At 44.6% G+C, this 23,543-nt stretch overlaps 1 long non-coding RNA gene and 2 pseudogenes across 2 annotated transcripts; 2 read left to right on the top strand and 1 right to left on the bottom strand.

The window, feature by feature from the left end:
• Window positions 1-560: 560 nt before the first annotated feature.
• Window positions 561-3,927, bottom strand: LOC136531982 (uncharacterized). 2 transcript variants are annotated; one of them, XR_010778149.1, is made up of 5 exons: window positions 3,251-3,927; window positions 2,958-3,141; window positions 2,738-2,869; window positions 1,043-1,207; window positions 561-901 (listed from the first exon to the last, which is right to left on the bottom strand). It is a non-coding gene; the product is annotated as an uncharacterized lncRNA (long non-coding RNA). The 2 variants fall into 2 exon arrangements; XR_010778148.1 differs by having other exon boundaries at window positions 1,043-1,150.
• Window positions 3,928-3,936: 9 nt separating this feature from the next.
• LOC136531980 (peroxidase 2-like) lies at window positions 3,937-8,996 on the top strand (annotated as a pseudogene).
• Window positions 8,997-22,371: 13,375 nt separating this feature from the next.
• Window positions 22,372-23,543, top strand: LOC136531978 (peroxidase 2-like; annotated as a pseudogene).

The raw sequence follows: 23,543 nt of genomic DNA, 5'->3' as shown, positions 1-23,543 counted from the left end.
TCATTCGAGGTTCGTAGCGTCCTCCCCCAACGGTTGCGGCGTGGCGCCATCTCCTCTGGCCTCCGCTCCCATAGTCACCGGAGCCCCCAACCCTCCCCTGCTGTCCTCAAGATCCGCCGCCGTAGGAGTCATTGACCCCGCCCTATGGGGATCCGGTGAGGGAGGCCTAGATCTGGGCACTTGTGCCTCGAGGCACGGCGGATGTCAGGCTAGGGAGGCGGCGACGGCGGATGTCGAGCTGGGGAGGCCGCGACGACGTGGAATGCCACCACCCTCATCCGCATGGCCTTCCACGACCGCGCCGTCCAGGTACGTTTACGTGTTACGCATTACGCAATGCATGCATGCATGCTTCCAAAATTTGGCCGGCGTGCATGGCATTGGCATGCGAGCGATGCGTTGCCTTGACGCGCTACCATCATGTACTAGTGATAGGTGCGCGCCCCTGCGCGCGGGTCGGCACCGTAGAGCTTTTCTAACAATGTAATTTGATTATTAGATACCTAAAGATAGACAGGAGGAAACGCGATAAGTATGGAGCATCAGTTTAACAGCAAACATGAAGAGGATGAAGTCATTTATACATCTAGCAAGGGGGTAGCCAAATTAGGATAACCAGCACAAAGGTCGAACGTAACAGACCAATAATTGAGAAGGTTAGCTGTACTGGCTATGCTGCATAGTGCTAAGAACTTGGATCCTAACATAGCTCACACAAAGGCATAGTCATGAAAAGTCTGTAGATTATAACAGTAGAACATATTATATTACACATGCATAGTCTCATTAACTATCACATGAAGAGACGATCATGTCTCTGTTGGACAGGACGCTTTTCGATTGGTAGTGCTCCTTGCTTGGTAATCAGGCCAGCATAGCCTCATCCGATACCACAGTCCAACTATAATATAGCAATCAAGGGAAAAAGTAAGTATTGTTATCTCACGTACAATGATATATGCATGTGTGGTAACAACAATAAAGATCGTAGCACTGGGACTGATAAATATTTCTAGCACTTAGCTACGGAGTGGGAATTTACCTGGTGGCTGAGAGGGAGAGCCCCAACCTGTAACTTCGTTGTCAGAGTCTGAAGGCTGGTTGTTGAAGCCGCCGCCATAGCATCTTGGCAAGTTGAATCCCTGGTCGACTGTGTATTAGAGAGAATAGTTTTTGCGAGACGTTAGAAATGACTTGATGCTATAACCTAATAGTGTATAACATTAGGATGGTGAATCTGTAGCAGCCAAATCAACGCGTAGAAAATAAAACTATCTAACGGAGGGACAGAAAATAAAATAAAGCTAATCCATGAGCCCACTTGAGTAGTATCAGAGGCTAAAGAAGAGGCAATAAGGTTTCAGTGCTCTGCAAAATCTAACTTTTTCAGAACAGAACTGATTACATCCTGTTTACATTTCCAGCCTGATTATATTTATTGGCAAGATTAAAATATGTTTAGTAAGTTGCATGAATATTTTAAGGATCAATTATATTGGTACTTTTATGCTCTCAAGTTTGTCAGCAGCCAAGCACTTTTTACAATAGATGACCACTATGCAAATATATGGTCTCATGAATTACTTTGCTAGAAGCCCTTTTATTCTCTCATGAATTTTGAATGCAGGTGAGGTCCTCCACGCTCCAACCCTTTTGTTTTAACATTAACAACAGCTATCATCATATATCAAATTTACAAAAATGTGAGTCATATATAGGAAATGTGGTGAGAACAAAATTCAATTGAAGAGAATAAAAGGAAAAAAGGTAAAAACACACAGAAATATCTCGCAACTGAAATGCTCCTATATTTTTCATCCATCTAGAGACGAAAAACATTACAAAACTAATATCATAGTTCACACTCTGTGGCAGATCAAGAACCTAAAAAAGATATAAAAAAGACCATGTGACAGAAGCAGCAAGGCTTTTGCTTCCAAGAAAGAATAATTCAGGTGGCAATCTTAAGAACATAGTATACACCGTGAATATTTTTCAAGGACACACTAATATATGGAATCCTTCTTTCTCTTCTACTCGAGACACTAACATCTTAGGACCAAACTTTTGATTATGTAGAAAAATAAATTAGCCACTCATATATGATTAATAGTCCTCTGTGTGAGACGCACAAAGACTCCGTCTGGTAAACAGAGCATAACTGTTGAACCATCATTGGTAACTGTAAATATGGTTGCCTACTAAGATGTCTGAGAAAATGATCTAGGCGACCTTTAGATGAAATGCGATTTTGTAAAGCTATGATAGCCACATACCTCGATAGTACCGGTAGCCACAGAACCCCGCATTACACAAACAAAAATGGCCCCTCTCACAGTCATAGATGAGATGCCCGGAAACTTGTATAACCATAAAAAAATCTGGAATGCATTACTTTGATTCAAAAGATACCTATCAGTAGCATGGTTCTACACACATCAGCCTATCCACCTTGTAACCTACTCTTTCCATTCCAAATTGTAGGACATTTTGGGCTTTTTTTAGATACATAGCTTCATGCTATCAAACATCCTTTCAATTGAATAAGACTATTACCTATCTCTGAAGCTAATTTCACGTGTCACGAAACATTAAATGGCAATATGTGAAATAGTTAATTAGTTCCTATGACATGTGAAATTTCAGGCAATGCCTTTTGTTCAATAATATTATTTGCCAAAGATGAAAGGACAATCTTAAGAACAGATAATGTAGAGAATGATTGCTTTTAGCCTACCTCCCACTGCATAACGACAACCAGTTTGAGCTTTGCAGCCATTTCCCACCATCATGAGTCCCGTATCGGTCCATTGTCCTGAGCATTCTGGATGAAGTCACGGACAAATAAAAGAGAGCATGCGCCATTTCTCTGCAAGAAAAAAAAAATTAGAACATTGGATTATTTATTACTAAAATTTACGAATCCAAAGTCAAGTTCAGGAAGGAATAGTAATCACCATATCTTTCAAGTTCACAGGAATCTCTATAGCATATAGCTAAAACAAACTATGAAATGAGGTATAGGACATGTAGTAGTGAAGCTCTAGAGACGTTCTTCCTTTCCAGATGCACATTAATTAAGAAGATACAAAGTAATTTCATCACCATAGACCATACAGTTCATGAACTCCGCCATTTGTTCTGCAAAGCAATGCCAAAATTCAGGAAATAAAAACAACCACACCAGATATAATTACTATATACATGTGCCGAGGAAAAAATGGAACAATAGAGTGACGGCCCTACTCACCTCTCATGGAAGATGCGCCGTGTGACTGAGCCATGGCAGATCCGACATTAGCGTGGCTATCCCAGCGGTCCGAGGAGGGGCGGCGTGCACCTAAGCAGGTAAGCCGCAGCCTCCCTGGCAACAAGCAGAGCTGCTATGGAGGCAACGCAACAGAGTGTAGGTAGGGGAAGCATCAGATGCAGCGCGGGATGGGGACGACGCGCGGGACTGCGCTAAGCCTGCCGCCGGGCCTACACGAGCCGGCACTTAGGCCGCCGTCGGGGCCGCGCGAGCCGGTGCTCCGGTCGCTGTCGAGGCCACGCGTGCCGTAGCTCGGACCGCCGCTCGGGCCACCGCGGCAAGGAGCGGAGGGAGACAGCACTCAGGCCGCCGTCGGGGCCGCGCGAGCCGGTGCTCCGGTCGCCGTCGGGGCTCAGGCCTCCCTTGCCGAGGAGTTGTGGCGCCCTCGCCCGGACGCGCGCGACTGGGCCCGCCCTAGCCGCCGCCGAGAGATAAGGGGGAGGGAAGAGAGGCGGATGTGGACGGGAGAGAGAGCTAGGGTTGGAGCCGGTTTCAGGCGGTATATATTTGGCATGGGGAGAGCAGCAGCACCGTTGGATTGAGGATCTGACGCTCAGGAAAATTTTGGACGACGTGGCCACCCTGAGGCCGCGCCGTGGCCACAACGAATCATATCTTCTAATTTGTTGCTGCAGGGCTGTTACGGCTCCGTCCTGCTGGACCCGACGCCGGTGAACCCGCGGCCGGAGAAGCTGGGCCCGCCCAACTTCCCCAGCCCACGCGGCTTCGAGGTGGTGGACGCGGCCAAGGCGCCGCTGGAGCGGGCCTGCCCGGGCGTCGTCTCGTGCGCCGACATCATGCAGTTCGCCGCCTTCTTCCTCAGCGGCTTCAGGATGAACTACAGGCTGCCGGGGGCCGCCTGGACGGCCGCGTGTCGCTCGAGAACGAGGCGGTCGCCTTCCTGTCGCCGCCGTCCTTCAACCTCTCCCAGCTCGTCGGCAGCTTCGGGGCCAAGGGCCTCAGCGTCGACGACCTCGTCGTGCTCTCCGGCTCCCACACCATCAGCCGCTCCCACTGATCCTCCTTCTCCGACCGCATCTCCACGCCGCCCTCCGACATGAACCCGGGCCTCGCCGCCGTGCTCAAGGGGAAGTGCCCGGCCAGCCCCAACTTCGATCACCAACGACCCCATGGTGGTGCAGGACGTCGTCACCCCTGACAGGCTGGTGGCTAGACAACCAGTACTACGAGAACGTGCTCAGGCACAAGGTGCTGTTCAACTCCGACGCGACCCTGCTCACTTCCAGGCAGACGGCGACCAAGGTGATCCAGAATGCGTTCATCAGCGGCAAGTGGGAGAAGAAGTTCGCTAAGGTATCACTACGTCAGATTTGCACATCACTGCCGACATCATCACTGCGGATTTGTGAGAACCGGCAGTTATGTACCTTCACTACCGGTTATGAGCTTAAAAATGAAAAAAAATGATTGGGGCTAGGCTAAAACCGGCAGTGAAAGACCACATCACTGCTGGTTTGTGGCTTGAACCGGCAGTATTTTGGCGGCCACTCATCACTGCCGGTTTAAGCCAAGAGCCGACAGTGATTAGGCTCTATCACTATCGATTCTAGCCAAGAACCGACGGTGATAAGCCTACAACACAAAAAGGCTGCAGCCGTCCTCTCCTTCCTTCTCTCTTCCATCCCGAGAACAGAGGCGCGCGTTTGGACCCTTCCCTCCATTGTTGCGGCTGCTCTTTACCATGAAGCTAGTGCTTGGATTTTGAAGAATGGCTTGATCTTTTTGCTTTAAGGTTAGTAACAAGCATCCACTCTTTTGATTTTGTTGCTTAATTAGCTTCGTTTTAATGGCTACATTGTTTGATTTTCTAGTTCTTTCTTCATTCTAGAGAGCACTTTTTCAATTGGACATTTGTGCAAGGCTCAAATTGTGGTGAATCCATCATTCAAACGGTTGGTGTCTATGAACACATTTAAATTCTTAGCTAATTATTCCATGGTGGTCAAGATCATCATTGTTAGCATGTGATGCTATAATTAGTTCTTAGAAGTAGAGTAGAATAGATGTTCTTTATTATTGCGCAATAATTATTTTTTACTACAATTTTTAATTTACAGAGCCGGGGCTACCAATTTTAATTTTCCAATAATTAGTGTACAATAATGTTTTCCAAAAATGGTACTTTCGAGCTACAATTGTTGTTTATGAAGCTCGATTTTTTATTAATTCTTTGTAATTACTGTCTCAGTATTTTTTTGTGCAGAGATGGATCGAGAGTGGATGCATCTATCCCAAACGGACAAGCGGTACATGCATGGCGTCAGCCAGTTTATCACCGATGCCAAAGCCCATGTTGGAAATGGGAACCCTGTCTTCTGTCCATACAAAGATTGTAAGAATCATAGGAACTTTCGTCAAATTAAGTCTATACGATCGCACTTGATTACCAGGGGGTTCATACCAAACTATACGATATGGACTATGCATGGCGAGGTTGGTGTGAATGTTCTGCAGCAAAACGATAATGATGTGGACATGCCTGATGTAGCCATCCACGATGCTGACGAGGAACCCGGTGTCAATACGGAACTTATGGCCACAGTTAATAATGTGTTTAGGAACACGCTAGCTGACGACACCGAGGATAACGATGGTATTTCTCAGCTGCTACGTAATGTAGAGACCGGATGTCTTAGTGAAAGACAGCTGAGAAAGTTAGAGAAAATGAGACAAGATGGCAAAATACCATTATATAGGGATTGTGCAATGAGCAAACTGGAAGCCGACATCATGCTGTTAGAGTTCAAATCGATAAACGGATTGAGCGATAAATGCTTCGATCAGTTGTTAGGGGGACTTTGGCATTTCACCTATCATCAGAAACGGGTTTCGCAGTTTTATCATCCCTCAAAGTGGTTTCGCTAGTTTGCTATTATGAAACTTGTGTCACCCGCTAAAATACATTTTAGGTAGTTTTAATTCGTGGAAAAAAAAGAAGACACCTCCTTCCACTTCTACCCCTGTCTCCTGTTATCTTCCTCGAAATGGATCGAACGCAAAACGGATCGGCTCCTCCATCCCCAGCGACATCAGCGCCGCCCACACCGTGCCTGACTGCATCGGTGACCAACGAAGCCCACACCGATGCGGCCATCTGAAGCTCGAACGCAAGAACAGAACAAACACGAGCGCACGAACAGAGAAGGGGCGAGCACAAAAATCGACGAAACCGGTCGAAATCAAAACGAATCGCTCCCAAACATTGCACAGACCATCACAAGAGAGTTGGTGAGCATACTCTAAGAGATCATCGCCCAATTTCAGCTTAAACTCTAGGAAATACAAGATTTGGGGCAAGAACGGGGGTTTTCACCCTAAACCAAAAATTGGATCCATCTACGAGCTCGTACCAAATTAGTTGAATCACTTGGGGGATTTGATCAGCACATATCCTTGCTCGAATCGACTAAAAAGAATGAACAAAAATGCCCTTAAATCGACCAATTGAAGGACGAACAGGAGAGGAGAAAAACACACAGAAAACACAAGAATGCAGAGCTGCGAAAATAAAATCACAAATCTCTTGAATCCTGGCGCTGTTCACAGAAAACACAAGAATGTAGACGTATAGACGTACACGATTCAGGAGCAAGAAAAATAGCCAACTGTTCCAGCAGGCAGCTGAACCACGATGAACAAGAGGGCCGATTCAACTGTGGCTGGCGGCTCCGGCGGTTGTGAATACCGTATCAAGTGAAAGAAGTAATTTAATACTCCAAAGATATGTACTAATTCATGGATGCAAGAACCAAGCTTTTGACCAAACAAAATCAAATCACTCAAAGACAGGCAAGGAAATCACACGCACAGCAACGGAGGGGCTGCTCTCCAACCTGCTATTGAACGAACGCAAGCACAGGAACCAAGAAGGCCACGCACAGCCAGGAGCCCAGGAGCGAGCACAGCTCGGTGCAAGCACGCACGGTGCTGATGCGCTCAGTGCTGGGCTCCGGCTCCCGCCGCCAGGGCTGGCGGGTGGACTGGACACCTCATCGGCGGCCTCTGCCGTCACCCGGCCGAACGGGAGCTAGCGCACGAGGACGTCCTCCTCCTCCTCCTCGTTCCCTCCCGGCAGGAACGCCACGCGTCGAGCCGAGCCAGCGGCCGGAATGCCCACGCAGAAGCGCCCGCTCCCGTCGTCTGCCTCACCCGGCCCCGACGCCCAAGTCGAGGAAGCTCCTGGCGCCGACGCGGACGGCTGCGGCAGGGGCGACCGACGGTCGCCGAAGCTGCCGCTGGGGATGGAGGAGAGGGAGTAACGGGAGAGAGGGCCGATCCGTTTTGACGTTCGATCCGTTTGGATGAACATAACAGCGCAGGGGTAGGAATGGAAGGAGGCATCTTCTTTTTTTCCACGAATTAAAACTACCTAAAATATATTTCAGCGGGTGACACCAGTTTCATAATGGCAAACTAGCGAAACCACTTTGAGGGATGGTAAAACTGCGAAACCCGTTTCTAATGATGGGTGAAATGCCAAAGTCCCGTTGTTAGGTATAATAAGGAAAATGCTCCTAGAAAAAAACGAGTTGCCAGAAAAGACATACTTGGCCAAGCAAATGATCTGCCCCATCGGTCTCGAGGTTGAAAAAATCCACGCGTGTTCCAATGATTGCATATTATAATACAAAGACTTGAACAAGTGCCCCAAGTGTGAAGCTCCACGGTACAAGGAAGGGCCGTCAGATGAGGGTACCAAGACCAGAGGAGGTCCTGTAAAGGTCGTTTGATATTTCCCTATAGCTCCCCGGGTGTATAGGCTGTTTGCATGTGCAAAGTCAGCCAAGCTGTTGCGCTGGCATGGCGAAGAGCGTAAGAAAGATATAATGATGAGGCACCCCGCCGATGGGCATGACTGGAGGACTATCAATACTATGTTCTATAAGGACATCGGTGGAGAGGTAAGGCACCTTTGATTTGCTTTGAGCACAGATGAGATGAATCCTTTCGACCAGGTTAGAAGCAATCATAGCACCTGGCCAGTGACGCTCTGTATATACAACCTTCCACCTTGGGTCTATATGAAGTGGTCGTACATCCAGATGCCACTACTGATCCAAGGGCCAAGATAACCTGGGAATGACATCGATGTGTTTCTGGAACCAGTGATCGATGAACTAGTGGAGATGTTTGAAAAGGGTGTGCCAGATGTTTGGGACGAGTACAAAAAGGAACATGTCACGATCAAGGGAGTACTTATCGCTACAATCACCGACCTGCCAGGTCAATGTTCGTTATCCAGAGAGAAGACAAAAGGCTATACTGGATGTGTCGAGTGCTTGGACGACACCGATGCGGTAAATCTGCCAAATAACTCAAAGATAGTTTATATGGGACACCGTAGGTTCCTTCATAAGGATCACCCTTACCGACACTCTTGAAGCAACCATCACTGTCGGTTGGGACTACAAACCAGCAGTGCTGTTCCACTAGACACTGTCGGGTGGAGTCAGGAACCGACACTATTGCATGTAGATCAGTGTCGGTTTTTAAGAACCGACAGTGATGTCAACCCCCATCACTGTCGGTATGCCACTGTCGGTTCAAAATCCGACAGTGAAGGAGGTTTTTGAACCGACAGTGATGTCCAGATCTGGGATAGTGCATCGAGGTCAAGACCGCCGCCAACGGCGAGATCAGGAAGAACTGCCGCGTCCTCAAATAGCTACTCCTACGTACTAAGTACTAACACTGATTATCGGCGGCTCTAAACCTGCCACTATTTGGCGTTTGTTTCATCAGAGAAGCACATTATTTGATTCTTTCTCGTTGCATTTTCATTTCAGATGAATCTGCTGGTTTTGATGTGAGCTCGACTAGAGATCAATGACTTAAATAAGTCTTCACAAAAGAAAAAAAAGATGATTTTTTTTAGAACCTGATACGCTTCCCTTTTGAGGTTGTGTTTTGACTTGTGACTTTGTAATTAAGACGATGAATGGGTACGGTCGATACTAATCTGATCTGCATAAGCATATATATAGGCAGGCATCAAGTTCAAAACATATATAAGCATCTGTTTCAAACACATGAGCATCTTACTAATAGCAGCCGGAGGCCTTCAGCGGAGGCTCAACACGTTAGAAATTGTTATAAAAGAAACACGTAAGAAACAATAAAAAGATAAATACTAGAAATTCTAAAAAAAATCTAAAAAATACAGCTATCAATTCTATAGATTATAATCATCATTGATAATAATAGCTGTTAGATCTGTTTTGCTCCGTCCGTTCTAAATCTAAATCGTTTTGGTTTTTCTAGATACGCATAATTTTTGTGATGGACCTAGATATAGGCTATATCTAGATACATATATAATAAAAAAATATGTATATAGAAAAGCCAAAATGATTTACAATTTGAAATGGAGGGAGTATTTTTCTAAATAATTACTCACATCACCTATGTCATTATGTAACATCCTATATTTGCTCCTAAATAACCCACTCTTTATAGTTTACCTAGATAAGGGTGGCCTGCTCCTCGAGCGGAACCACTGTCCACGTCACCCGGAATTTCCTCGTCCGTTAGATCTCGCGATACACGGCCATGATTTGCTAGATATGCTTCCAATAGAATCAGTTTCTCGTGCGTTTTAGTACCTTCTGCTCCTCCTCCTCCTCCCCTATAAAACACAGCTCTTCGTATAATCTGGCATCAGCTTCTCATTTTCCTGCTTCTCATTTTCCTTCCCAAATATCTACCTCGGCTTCTCCACAATCGGTGGTTCCCTCTTACCGCATCGGGAACTTTCTCTTCCCCTCTCTTTTTCTCTCGTGACTCCCTCCCCTCCCGACGTGAGCGGCGGCGGCTGGGGCGATGGCGCCGGGACGAGCGGCCCAGCGGATGCTGCAGCCGCCCCCTCCTCCTCGACGCCCCCTCCTCCACGGCCCTCCCTCCTCGCGCCGCATGGATGCGGCGATGAACGGATGCCCGCCCTGTCCGCCGTTACTGGCCACGGCGCACTGGAGCGGGCCCTACTGGATGTCGCCGGCGCGGCTGCCCACCATGTGGCCTCATTCGTCTGGTAGTTTTCTCTCGTGCTCATGGAACACTAACCCTAGGTGCCACCCCCTCAGGTTCGTTCTTCCTCCATCTGCATATGTTGTTCCATCTTAGTTTTCTCTTCTATCAGGTTGACGCAGTAGATGATGGCTACGAATTATATTTGTTCTATTATTTCGTCGGCGCTCCGATCTATGCCAAAGATTTCATATTTACTGTATTGTTTACTAGCTCGACGTTGAATCTCTATTCGACATATTTATGAGACTGCTATGACTATGCAGGTTATGCTGGATTCAGGAATTGATGACCGATTCATGTTTATGTCCACATGACTCATTATTTATTTCTGACAAAGTCTCTCATTTTTATGCATGCTCAAATTTATTTACAGTTCCCTTTATTTTAATTGAGGATGATGATCTGAAGGGCGATTTGAGAACCAATTTTTGGGCTCTAGGTAAAAGGATAGTGCTCTTCTAGCAAATCATATACAATATACTACTGCTATACATGTAATTTCATTTATTTATGTCTTTTTTGGGCGGTTGATTTTTTGGGTAACATTGCAGAGCCTACCAACCTTTACAAGTCCGGTTGAGTCAGTAAGCTTCGACATTATTGCGCTAGGTGCTGGTGTGGTAACTTGAACAATACAAATATGAAATTTTGAGGAGGGTAGGTTATAAAACTATCTGTTTCTTCCTCACAAGGATACTACAGTCATAGATGTACAGTTGTGTGATGTTGTGTGATGATGGTGGAAGATGGGTTTATGCCCAGAGCAGTGTGGTCGTGGACCAACGAAGCACTCTACCAGCTTCATCTTTGTTCTTAGTGCCTCTTGATTCATGTAGACCCTTATATATAGTGTTCATTTTTATAGTGGTAGCTAGAGGTCCAAAATATCAGGAGCAATTAACTTTCACACTATGTCTTTCAAATGTGCGTGTCGGATATTTTGTTCTCTTTGTCTATAGTGTTTCCATTTTTATAGTGATAGCTAGAGGTCCAAAATATCTAAGGAGCAGTTAAATTTCACACTATGTTATTTGCTTATGTGCTTGACATAGTGTGTTTGCTGCACAGGGAGCACCAAAATAACTGAAACTAAAAGGCGTCATGAAGGTATAACTTCTCAGTTGTCCTCTTCACACTTAGTGATGCTACAAGTAAATGTGCCTGTTGATTCTGATTTTTTTCTTTTGCCCTCTTAAATTCTTGGTTATTGCAGCTTTGGTGTTCTGCTATAGTTTATCTAGATAGTACTGCTGGTGAGGTGATCCATCGTTGTCATTGACCACGGCACAAGGACAGGTTAGCTCATGCTCAAACAATAATATTTAATTGTTTCAGTCCAACACCAACTAGGTCTCACAAAATGATTCAAGTTGATGATGATGACCTTAATTTTTTTACCTGCCTAGAGCAAAATATGTGCTGATTGCTGAACTAATGAAGCTTCAGATTTGGCTCTATGCTTCAGTTGCATACCTCATTAGGACATAAGTAAACCAAATTGGTATGTGTGTCACGTAATTACACTTCACAACTTATGGTCATTAATTGTTGACACTTTCCTGTATGTTTTGATATGTTTTAAATCATAGTACACATATAATTTCAATATCAATTACTTGACTGCTATACTGCTTATGTAATGACGAGCAACATTGTGATCCATTATTGTTCTCATGGTCCAAAAATAATTTTGAATTCTTTAATTCCAGCACCAGCTAGGTCTGCCAAAATGATTTAAGTTGACCATGATGATCTTATTTTTCCCAGCTACCTGCAATGAAATGGTATTGTCAATTAATGAGGCTCAATTTTTGGTCTGTGCTTTAGTAGTATGCCTCAGTCAGACATAGATAAAGCATTTTTTATGTGTATCATGGCTGCCATTTTTCGCTTTCCAGCTTCTGATCTCATTAGCTAGGAAAAGATAATGCTTGCACTTCACTTCAGTCAAGCATGTTTAAGTTTTGGCTTTGGCTCTTGGCATCTCCAATCAGTTTCATATGTACAATAATATTTTTAGGAAGTGTTTGGAGTTAATTAAAAAATGGAGAAATCTATTCAGTTGGTAAGTATCAATATACAATTTTTAACTATAGGTGGTTAGCGTGCTTTTGTTTTCATTAACTTTGTAGAGTGTCACTAATCAATGAGTGCTGAAAATAACCATATTTTGATGCTACCTATTCATTTGGTGCTTTTTTCACTACTACAATGATTTAAGATATGTATACCTCTCAAAATTAACCTATCTGAAATCATTGTAATAGATTTTGATTATTTGAAATTGACGTGCAGGGCCATGTAGTGGATTCTCTAGCTGTTTATATGGAACCTCAGAGATATGTATGCCTTCCAAAATTAACCTATCTGAAATCATTGTAATCGATCTATAGCATACAATAAAAAACAAGGATTTAGGTTGTAGTCCTACTATTTCTACATGCATGTCATAGGGAGATAAAAAAGATTATTTCTGTTTAATGAAGCCAGGTAACCACTCCTGCAGTCCTTTTTGCTCAATTTCCTGACCTGCAGAAGAAAGGAGAGAGATTTGGTTGATTTCACAAGATGTGTTTGGTCACGTTCTAAAATTACTGTGTGCCTTCTGATTGGCAACCGTACTGCATTGCCATATGTCGATATAGAAATTGGTCCATGGAGAAAGGAGAGAGGTCTGCTTGATTTCATAGGATGTGTTTGGTCACTTATAAAAAATATTGTGCACCTTTTGAGTAGCACACGTGGTGCACTTCCATATGTTGTATAGAAATTGGTGTCTCCGTGGCATTACTTTGGACTACATAGTTTCCTTGTTGATTTGTCTGACCTTTAGTTTTTTACTAATTGATTCTTGCCTCTTAGACAACCATATAGCTGTAGGGAAATATATATATGTTTACAACATGCTGGTTCTTGAAAAAATTGCAAAGAGGGTATACAGGTTTCGGATCTGAACAAAATCAGAAGCATCAACCTTTTTGTGTTCATAGCAAGCTGAGATAGGCATCATTAGTCTGACCAATGTCAAAAGTGTGATAAATTTCCTTTTTTCTCATCTGTTGCAGCAAAATTGTGACTCTTTTCGAACCAGTGAAGCTGGATATAATTCCTAGCATATGTCTGCAAGGCCGGTTTGGTATTGATTATGGATTTTTTGGTCTCCAATGGATCCTGCGGTCACGGTAAGTCTGATTCAGTACATTATTTTGTCCTATGCCTTATATATATGCGTGCTGAGTACAAAGCCATCATCAATACTATTCAGAGTTTGTATGGCATCTGATGGGCAAGTTAGTACTAATGTTTTACTGAGTACAAAATCATCACCATTGGTTCTCTGTCTTGCGCTAAAAAATCATCCTCTGTGTCTCATGATTTCTTTACTTGGTGCAGGACATTTTAATTTGCTACCGATTCTGCGGTCACTATCGCATCGTATCTTTCATCTGGTCTTGCCATCGGTGTGTGTGGCGTGCCTAACACAGTGATCGATGCGGTGAACTGTACTCATAATCATAGTCCAGCTTGGATGGAAGTCATATACAAATTTGTGGTTCCTCATCGAGGATGCTGGACTCAATCAGGTCGCAGTTAGCCACCAATACGGACGCGTGTGTTTTCTTGTTGAAGTCCCGAATGAAAAGTCAAGCAGTATAATGATTGGTCTTTAATGTGTTCCCTTTTACAGATCACGTAGTGGATGATGTTCCAAGGCAGGCACGTAGTGACTCAGATCCTGAGGAGCAGCCTGTGCAGGGCAAACACAGTGATGTTGATTCAGAGATTTCAAATACAAGCAGCTGTAGAGTCTGAATTTACAACTCTACAAGGTTCTACAGATGAAGATGCCCTCCTTCCATACAATCTTGATGCAATCTTGAACCCGTACAGCGCTAAAGCCATTTTCACTCTTAGCAACGCCCCTAGCCTGCGGTGCTGGTAAGGGCCCTACTCAAGTCATTGTAGCCTTTGATTTCATCAGAGGTGCCTCTAAGTCCTGATGTGTTATCTTCTCCTTGATTGTTGCTTTGGTTTTCTTCTTCCCCCAAATTATTGTCTGCCTACACTATGATTTGATACTGCTGCTTCCTAGCCATGTGAACTCCTGCCTGTGATCATATATTTGTATGCACCATGTAATATTTCCTACCTTGCAAATATGCACCCTAGGCTACATTCAGGATTACAGCACTCATATTCTCTCTTTTAATTGCAGTCTGGTAATTACCTTGAACTAAGCTCTGATGAACTTATTTTTCAGCAAAGAAGCTACTGAGAGGACCTCCAACTCATCTTCCACATCGACAGCAAAGGGCAAAGCCAGGAGAATGGGGTTTCAGCTTCAGCGCAGAGATTTCATGGTTGGTAAATAAAACACTAATATTCTGAAACGTTTTACTGAATCTTGCTCACTTTGGCTCAGACACCTCACCTGAATTACCACCTGAAAACAGGTCAGTTACAAGAAGACCACACGAATATGGAGTTCTGATAATCAGCATAGACCAACAACCGACCGAGGGAGCAATCTTTACATAGCAAAATCTCCATATTTAGAATCATGTATCGTTGCACGGGCGCACGAAGGCGCGCGCCCTCATACTAGTTCAATCACAAGTTGTGTTCAGAAAAGATGAGTTCAGTTCAGAAGGGTCCCTGCGTAGGTATGCATAGGGCTCAATCTGAGGCTCAAAACTTGCAGCCCAATACGTAGAAAGATCAGTCACTGGGCCTCTTTTCTCAGTGCATCCCATGCGGCCCATCTCATTGTGGAAACCAAAGTTGGCCCAATCCCTCGCCATTTGGACGCTTGACCTAATGCTTGACGTCGTCCATTGGCTCGGCAGCCTTCCAGGCCACGGGGGCTCAACAGTCAACATGAGCGAACTAGGGTAGGATTGATTGGCTTCCAAAACATGTTAAGCCAAAGATTTAGCATGTCATGATATTGGCTATTATTTGGTTTGCTATAAAAATATGTTAACCTCTCACATTTGGCTTGCCAAATATATGATAAATTTTTTACCTAACTTTGGCTTACCAAATTTTTGATATGACAAATTTTGACTGCAAACCAATCAGGCCCTAGGTCTCTGTGTGCTCTTTGAATGCACACTATTCGTGTTTCAGTTTCCTATACAAACTTCTAAATATTTTTAGAAATGTTTCTAAATAAATATCTATAAAGATAAATTGGAGCAAAAACTGAAAATACGCCAAAAATCAAGTTTGTCTAAGCGTATGCTATAACTTTACCAAATAGCGAGTGCTGGCCAGTAACCATTGCGCAGTCTGTCAACTACACAACTATGTGTTTTATGCAGTTTCAACGCATGAATTTTTTTACACTATAGGATTAAGATCCAACAGCCTCCACCCTTTTCTACCTCTAGCCTCTAGCTTTCTTCTACCTCCAGCCTTCTTCTACCTTCAGACAATCACAAATCACAAGATCACAGATCCACAGATCACAGGAAACAATTTTTTTCTATAGAAGGACAAATCATAGATTCGCCGCCGCCACCGCCGCCGCCGGGGGGGCGAGCTCGCTGGTGGTCACCGGTGAGAAAGAGAGAGATAAAAAAATCCATGTGTTTTTTTTTTTGCTAAAACACATGTGTGTTGTATAACATTTCTGATTTATATGTATTTATAGTCGACGTACCTGACGTGCTGCGTCGTCACAGGAAGAAATTAAGAATGTGTGTGTGGTCTGATCGGTTCATTTGTTTAGTTCAATGCCAGCGAAAAACATGGGTGGCACAACTACGACGTACTCACAGGATGGTTGACTTGTGATGTGCATGCAATTTGTTTTGCTCCGTCTGAACAACGTTGTAACTTGTAAGCGTCTCATTGGACTGAATTAACTTTTGTAGGTGGCAACAGGGAGACAGATGTTTGTAAGAGATGTTATAACCGCCATGCATGATAAGTTTGCTTGGTTGTCCGTTAACTAGCTAGCTTGATAGAAGTCTAAAATTAGCTAGCTTGAAGACTTTTGAGTAAGCGCTAGCTAGAGAATTAACCAGAGTGAGTTGGAGATTCTTCCTATAGCTCGCTTGCCAATAATTTTAGCTGTCAGGTGGACGTCTTTTGGACACTCATTTCTTCACGAAAGGAGTACTAGAGATCATATAATATATAATGCACGCATGCAGAGCCCATCTATCTATCATCATTACATTACACGCCGTGATTTACGAACAGTGTATATATGGTAGGGTGCTGAATTGCTAATCGAGGTGCTGTTGGAAGGAGAGATTGACAACTGATGGTCGGTGCTAACGACTGTTTTTAGTTTATCTGTCAGCGGCCGGCCCAGCCGGCCAATACACGTACATTCACTGAAATAACAATTTTTGAAGATTTTCACCGAAATAGCAATTAGCAAAGCAACATGAGTTTCCAGAGTAAGTATGCACCCCAGGTAGTACATGGGAGGGAAGAATAAGGTGGTTCATCATTTGAGGCTCTCTATGGTCGAGAATAAGGTAGTACATGGCGGCGCTAGGGTTAGGCGGCGCTGCGATGATTCGACGAGGCGCTGTTGCTCAAAACGGAATAGGGAGAGCGGCAGGGTCGGCAGCTGCTATTTATGGAGGCGGTTGGCTTGGACCACACGGCAAGGCGGCGAGGTGTGGGCGGAGCGGAGTCGGGCAGCGGCGGCAGTGTCTGACGCGGATACGCGCAGGGAAGAAGAACAGGGTCGCTGACGCGTGGGGCCAGCTGGCAGCGGCACAGGGCGCGGGAGAGGGGAACGGCGCGAACGCGGCTATGCTGGGCCGCTGCGGAGACATGGGCCGAAGCGGCCGGGGAAAAAACTAGGCCGACGGGGGAAAACGGCCGCGAAGGAAGCCAAGCTGAGCTAGGCTGCTCGAGCTAAATTCAAGAGAGGGAGAAGAAGAAAAAAAAAGACTCCTTTTCTATTTTTTAAACACCATTTCAAATCCAATTTGAATTAAACCTTAAATCCTTTTGCAAATTTTGACCAAATCAAAGCACCACAAATAAAATATGCAGCAGCATGTATGCACATACATATATGTAGACCTTATATTTGATTTTAATTTTAACAAAGTTATTATTTTTCTAAATTTAAATGCTCACAAAATACATAATTAAATAAAATTCACCTATTTTAAAATCATGCAAATTTTAGGGTGTTACATAAACTAACAAGCAGGACATGAAATACATAAATCATAGAGGCAGCAAGTGGACAGTAGTCGATTTTGTAAAGCATGGTAATGATATTAAAGTGAACCTGGATATCAGAAATTACGAAATGTGATAATGTAGTTCACAGTTTTCTTTAAAACAAAGTATATTCACGCAAGTAGCAATAGGTAGACTAGAAGAATTACGAACGCAGTAATATTTAAATTATAACATGGCGACAACAAACACATTGGCATCAATGTCCCACCTGGAGACTGCAACAGATGAAATCAAATTTAATCAAATTGGGCTTTGTACCATAAAAATCACTGACCATGAAAAAAAACGAAATTAGATAAATCCTACACAATCCCCTTAAAAAAAATCCTACACAAAAAAACATTTCCATGGACACCAAAACTGAACTATCAAATAAACCAATCCGGAATATAAGGATCCACACACTAAGTTGTAGTGCTTCACATATATATCCAGTTTAAATTTTTGAGAGAAAAATATACAGACACAAAAACTCAGCAGACACCAGCATATGTACCACCAATCCTCAACATGGATATTCAGTGACTAAATTTCATTAGAAACTGGTATGTAAGGACGGGAAAAAGTAACTTACATAGGACCAACATAGAAACGGGATTACCTAAGAGACGGTGCCGAGGTCGCTGAATACCGGGGGGAAGGAACTTTCCATGGTTATGTAAATCTTGGAAGGACCAAGCAAGGAAACCACTACATCAAGCACTATGAAACATTATTATGGTTGGAGCTACATACTGTAAGTCAGAAGCAAACATAATGGAGGTGGAGTAGAACAAATGGTATTGGATTAACCAACATAGGTTTGTTGGATTAAAAAAAAGGATTTAGAAACCCATACAATTTTTTTCCTGAACTGTAAAAACATAATATAGTACATAACTATTGATCAGGGTAAAAATCACAACTATGAATTAGCATGCCAAAAAAATAATTGTTGTTTAGTACTGAGGTTTCCTTTAGATAGTTAGAGCCTACAGTACAATAGAACTAATGAACATGAAATTCATTTCGTTTCAATTTAACGTATAGGTGTATTTCTCAAAGGCGATTCCAAAGCATCAAATTTCACAAATTGGCTAACATGCAGTACCAATGTTTGGTAGTCTAAATCAAATCATGGCCGTGCTATTGTAGAGTTAAACACCTGTGCATTTGGATTCATAATATAGATAGATATCCTGATTCAGCAACATATGAGTTGGAAACCCATAAAATAACTGGCACTTCATGTTCCCTGCCATGGAAGGTACTACCTGCTTCAAATTTTTACAGGAAACTGGTCTGACACTAGTAACTCTACTCAATACAGAAGTAACTTTGAAATGGTAAAACCTCGGTATAAGCTATCAACTATCAAGCTCACTAGAAAATAGGTTTCTTTTTCGAAATCCCAACTACAACACTAATCATCTCTTATCATCCATGTTCATATATCTTGTTGTGCTCGCCTTTCTTTGTCATTAGAGAACTATCAAATTGAACCTAAAAGCTATACCTTCCTAGGCAGGACAAATTGAAAAATGGACTTCAATCAAGTATCAAGCTCACTGAAAAATAGGTTTGCTTTTCGAAATCCCAACTACAACACTAATCATCTCTTATCCTTCCATACTGCACGACCAAAATTCTGGTGGACATGAATATATACGGAAAATCTTGATAAAGGGAAACAAAACAATAACAACAGTGTCCTAAAAATTAGGGTTTGGGAATCAGTGACCGGGGTTCTTACTGCGTGGCTGCTGCTGCTCGCTGTGGTGAGCTTCACTGCCGTCGCCGAAGAGGCATCTAGGGTTTCTTACCGGTGGGGAGGAGGCAGCGCTGGGGGAAGCCACACCAGCGGCCATCGGCGTGGCGGGGTCACGGCACTCCGTGGCAACGGCCACCATCGGGCCCCACGCACGGTGCTTCGCCGCAGGCCGGGGAGCCGTCGCCCCGGCAGCGCGCAGCGCGGCCATCCGGGGTCGCTGGGGCTGGCTGGCACGCCACCACGTCGGGAGAGAGGGAAAGGGCGGGGGAGAGAGAGAGAGGAAGGAGGAGGGAGGAGGGCGGCCTCCGCTGCCCCGAGGACCGGCGGCCGTCGCCGTCGGGGCCCCGTCGCCCTGGTCGGCGCTGCCTCAGGAGAGAACGAGACAGAGGACGGGAGAGATGCCATTTTTTTTTGTTGAAGGAGAAACGGAAGCTGAGGTATATATTTGTTTCTCTAGATTCTGAAGAGAAGCGGGAGAAGCAGAGGAGAAGCGGCAGAAACCAACAAGAAGCACGGGAAGCTGATCCAGGCAGAATCTGATTCAACAAATCTGGGTCACATGATCGCAGATCGGACGGCTGGAAACATTCTGGGCGACGTGGACAGGGTTTCCGGGCGAGAACCCCACGAGGTCTATAGAGTTAAAATTACACACCTAGATATATATTATGTCTAGATATATAATAAAAATATAATTATGTGTCTAAAAATATTAGAGCGGCTTATAATTTAAAACGGAGTGAGTACCCGCGCAAACAAGCACTCACCACCTATGCATCTATATTTAAATTATTATCCATCTATAACTACTAAAAACATGTTCTGAAATAAATCTAAATTTGCATCTAATTACCCACCTAGTATTATTATAATAGATAACCCTACACAACCCCTTAAATTTGAACTAAATTACCACTTCTATCATTATGGTAAAAACTAAAATATCTCCTGAAACCAATTTCTAATTTATCAACATCTTATATTAAAAAATTAAATAATAATAAAGCATATATATGTTTCTACATTGAGCACTTTTATTGATACTGATATATTATAATTTTATTATAGTAAATATATATATATATATATATATATATATATATATATATATATATATATATATATATATGCCATCATGTAAGATCAAGTATACATGCATACATGAGCGATAAATATATATGTTATGTTTTATCAAGTATAAAATAAATATTTTCTTAATAACTCATATAGTAATGATACTAACAAATTATTTTAAATTGTATTAATAACTACAATTTATGTAAGTTGTTAGTTTAGATATATCTATATATTTTGTAACTAATTAAAACGTTTGCAAATTTTAACATCTTAAGAAGTGGGTAGATTTTGTGTAGACCTCATGTGGTTGTATTTTCCTGACCTTTGAGGTTTCTTTGGATTAAACAATCATTATACGGCTTAATTATTAATATGTTTTTAGGTTAGCATTGATACCTCATCCTTGGTCTCAATCTAAGTTCTACCACTGACCTCAAGTAACGTGGTGCAGGTTTTAATTGATTGTATATGACATCGCAGTACTTATTAAGAGTGCATTCTACACAACTAAAAATCCGTATATCTAAAAAAATTGAAAACAGCGTTAATAAACATGCAATAAACAAATATTTTTTTAGCGAAATAAACACAAGAAATTTAACTTAAAGAGGATAAAGAAAGTATACTAAAAGTTGGTTAAAAAACTCTACATGCATGAATCTCCCGTGGAACACTGTTTTGCTGTTGTCCACGTGTCCTGACTTGTTGATGGAGTAATGTGTTCAGCGGAAAGATAGGGAGACAACCGAGACCAAGCAGGCGGCATGCAAGCATGCGCGATGCTGCCTACCAGATCAAAGATTAGATCGGTGTTGCACGGGAGATTTTCTGCATCAAGTGTGTAGAGAATTTTTTCGCTAAAAGTTCCACACAAGACAAACTTTAGATAGACGTGTATACTCCATCCATCGGTCTCGGTCACAAATACTTGGACATATTTCGATATCCGTCCACCGCGGCATGGGATGGCATTGGCATTTGGCAAAGCAAATTATACTAAATCCACCGCGGACACCCGCAGAATGAAGCAGCGATTTGATTACGCGTTGAAGCATCAACTAATAATCGTCCGCGCGCCGCCGGGATTAGGCCTGCTGCTATCCGCGATCAGCGGCAGTCAGTAGAGAAGTAGATGGAGTCGTTATCACCGACCGTTAGTTCATTCTCTGTCGTCCGTCCTTGGCTATCTCGAATTCTCAACAATGGGCATTGCTTCTCCATTCCACATTCGTAATTGTTATGCTGGCAGTTTGGCACACAAGCTGGTGTCCAATGTTCTGTGTGTGTCACAGAGTCATCGACCAACAACTAACCACACAGGCCAGGACAAACCATCCTACATATCTATATATGCAATTCTTCTAGATAATCAGCCTGTTCGCTTGTTGGTTTCAGCCAGCCCAAACCAACCAGCCAACAGTGTTTTCCTCTCACAATAAACCAGCACCAGCCAGCCCAAACCAGCCCAGAAACCAACCAGCGAACAGGCCGAATGTTATATAGTACTGGTGGTATATGTATATCTATTCTATGCAAATTAAATTTGCAAACTGACACCTGTACGTAACCAACATCATAGCGCGTATTGTTCCGTCTCATTCATTTCATGAGGTTGAGGCCAATGATGAGATGAGACCATTGCTCGTTTAAGCTGGTCGGTCATCAATTTTCAACTGGGGCATAAGTCAACTGGTGATGAGCTCTGTTAATTTGTCTCCTATATCATTGCTGGTCTCTGACATTGAGGCATTGAGCAGATGAACTCAAGCGATCCCTAACGCACACATTCTTCCAAGCAACCACCGTCGTCGTTGTCTGCTCTTGTACTTCTCCGTTCATCTGCGACGACTATAAATACACGTGCCAACCAGCAGCTCATCTCCACCGCCATCACTTCCTGCACAACTACGTACAGGTCTACAGCACACACAGCACTCACTGTTCGCACACAAACACAGTAGGAACGATGGCCAGCAGGCTTTCCGCTCTGACATCCTTTGTGTTGCTGTGTTCGGTGATGATTTCCTGCCACGCTGACGGCTACGGCCCCAGTCCGACGCCGACACCGACGCCGACGCCGACGCCGACGCCGACCCCGAGCGGCGCCGGCCCGGCCGTTGGCTTCTACAGCTACGCGTGCCCCAGCGCCGAAGCCATCGTGAGGGGCGTCGTGACCAAGGCGGTGCAGCAGAACCCTGGCGTCGGGGCAGGCCTCATCCGAATGCTCTTCCACGACTGCTTCGTCCAGGTATATATGCATTGTGTAATTCTTCAGTGCTCTAGCTACATGCACCAGACACCAGCAGGTCCAGCACCGTGCACGGTGCACGTACGTGCCTTGCCTGACCGTGTCTGCAACGTTCTCTTCATTTATTAGGGGTGCGATGGCTCCGTGCTCCTCGACCCGACCTCGGCGAACCCGCAGCCGGAGAAGCTGTCCCCGCCCAACTTCCCGAGCCTGCGCGGCTTCGAGGTCATCGACGACGCCAAGGCGGCGCTCGAGGCCGCCTGCCCGGGCACGGTCTCCTGCGCCGACGTCGTCGCCTTCGCCGGCCGCGACGCCAGCGCCGTCCTCAGCGGGGGCAGGGCCGACTTCGCGATGCCCGCGGGACGCCGCGACGGCCGCGTGTCCCTGTCCAGCGAGGCGCTCCAGAATCTGCCGCCGCCCTCCTTCAACCTCTCCCAGCTCGCCGCCAGCTTCGCCGCCAAGGGGCTCGGCGTCGACGACCTCGTCGTGCTCTCCGGCGCGCACACCGTCGGCCGCTCCCACTGCTCGTCCTTCGTCAGAGACGGCCGCCTCAACGCGTCCACGTCCGATATGAACCCCGCGCTCGCCGCGTCGCTGCGGCAGCAGTGCCGGCCAACGCCGCCACCGACAACACCGTGGTGCAGGACGTCGTGACGCCTGACGCTCTGGACAACCAGTACTACAAGAACGTGGTGGCCAGGAACGTGCTCTTCACGTCGGACGCGGCGCTCCTCAAGTCCGGGCAGACCGCGGCGTCGGTGCTGCTCAACGCCTTCGTCCCGGGGCTGTGGGAGCAGAAGTTCAAGGCGGCCATGGTCAAGATGGCCAGCATTGAGGTTAAGACTGGCACCAACGGCGAGATCAGGACGAACTGCCGGGTCGTCAACTAG

Source organism: Miscanthus floridulus, unplaced genomic scaffold (genome assembly GCF_019320115.1).
Source record: "Miscanthus floridulus cultivar M001 unplaced genomic scaffold, ASM1932011v1 fs_498_1_2, whole genome shotgun sequence".
Lineage (NCBI taxonomy): Eukaryota > Viridiplantae > Streptophyta > Magnoliopsida > Poales > Poaceae > Miscanthus > Miscanthus floridulus.
This window is presented reverse-complemented; position numbering and strand designations above follow the sequence as displayed.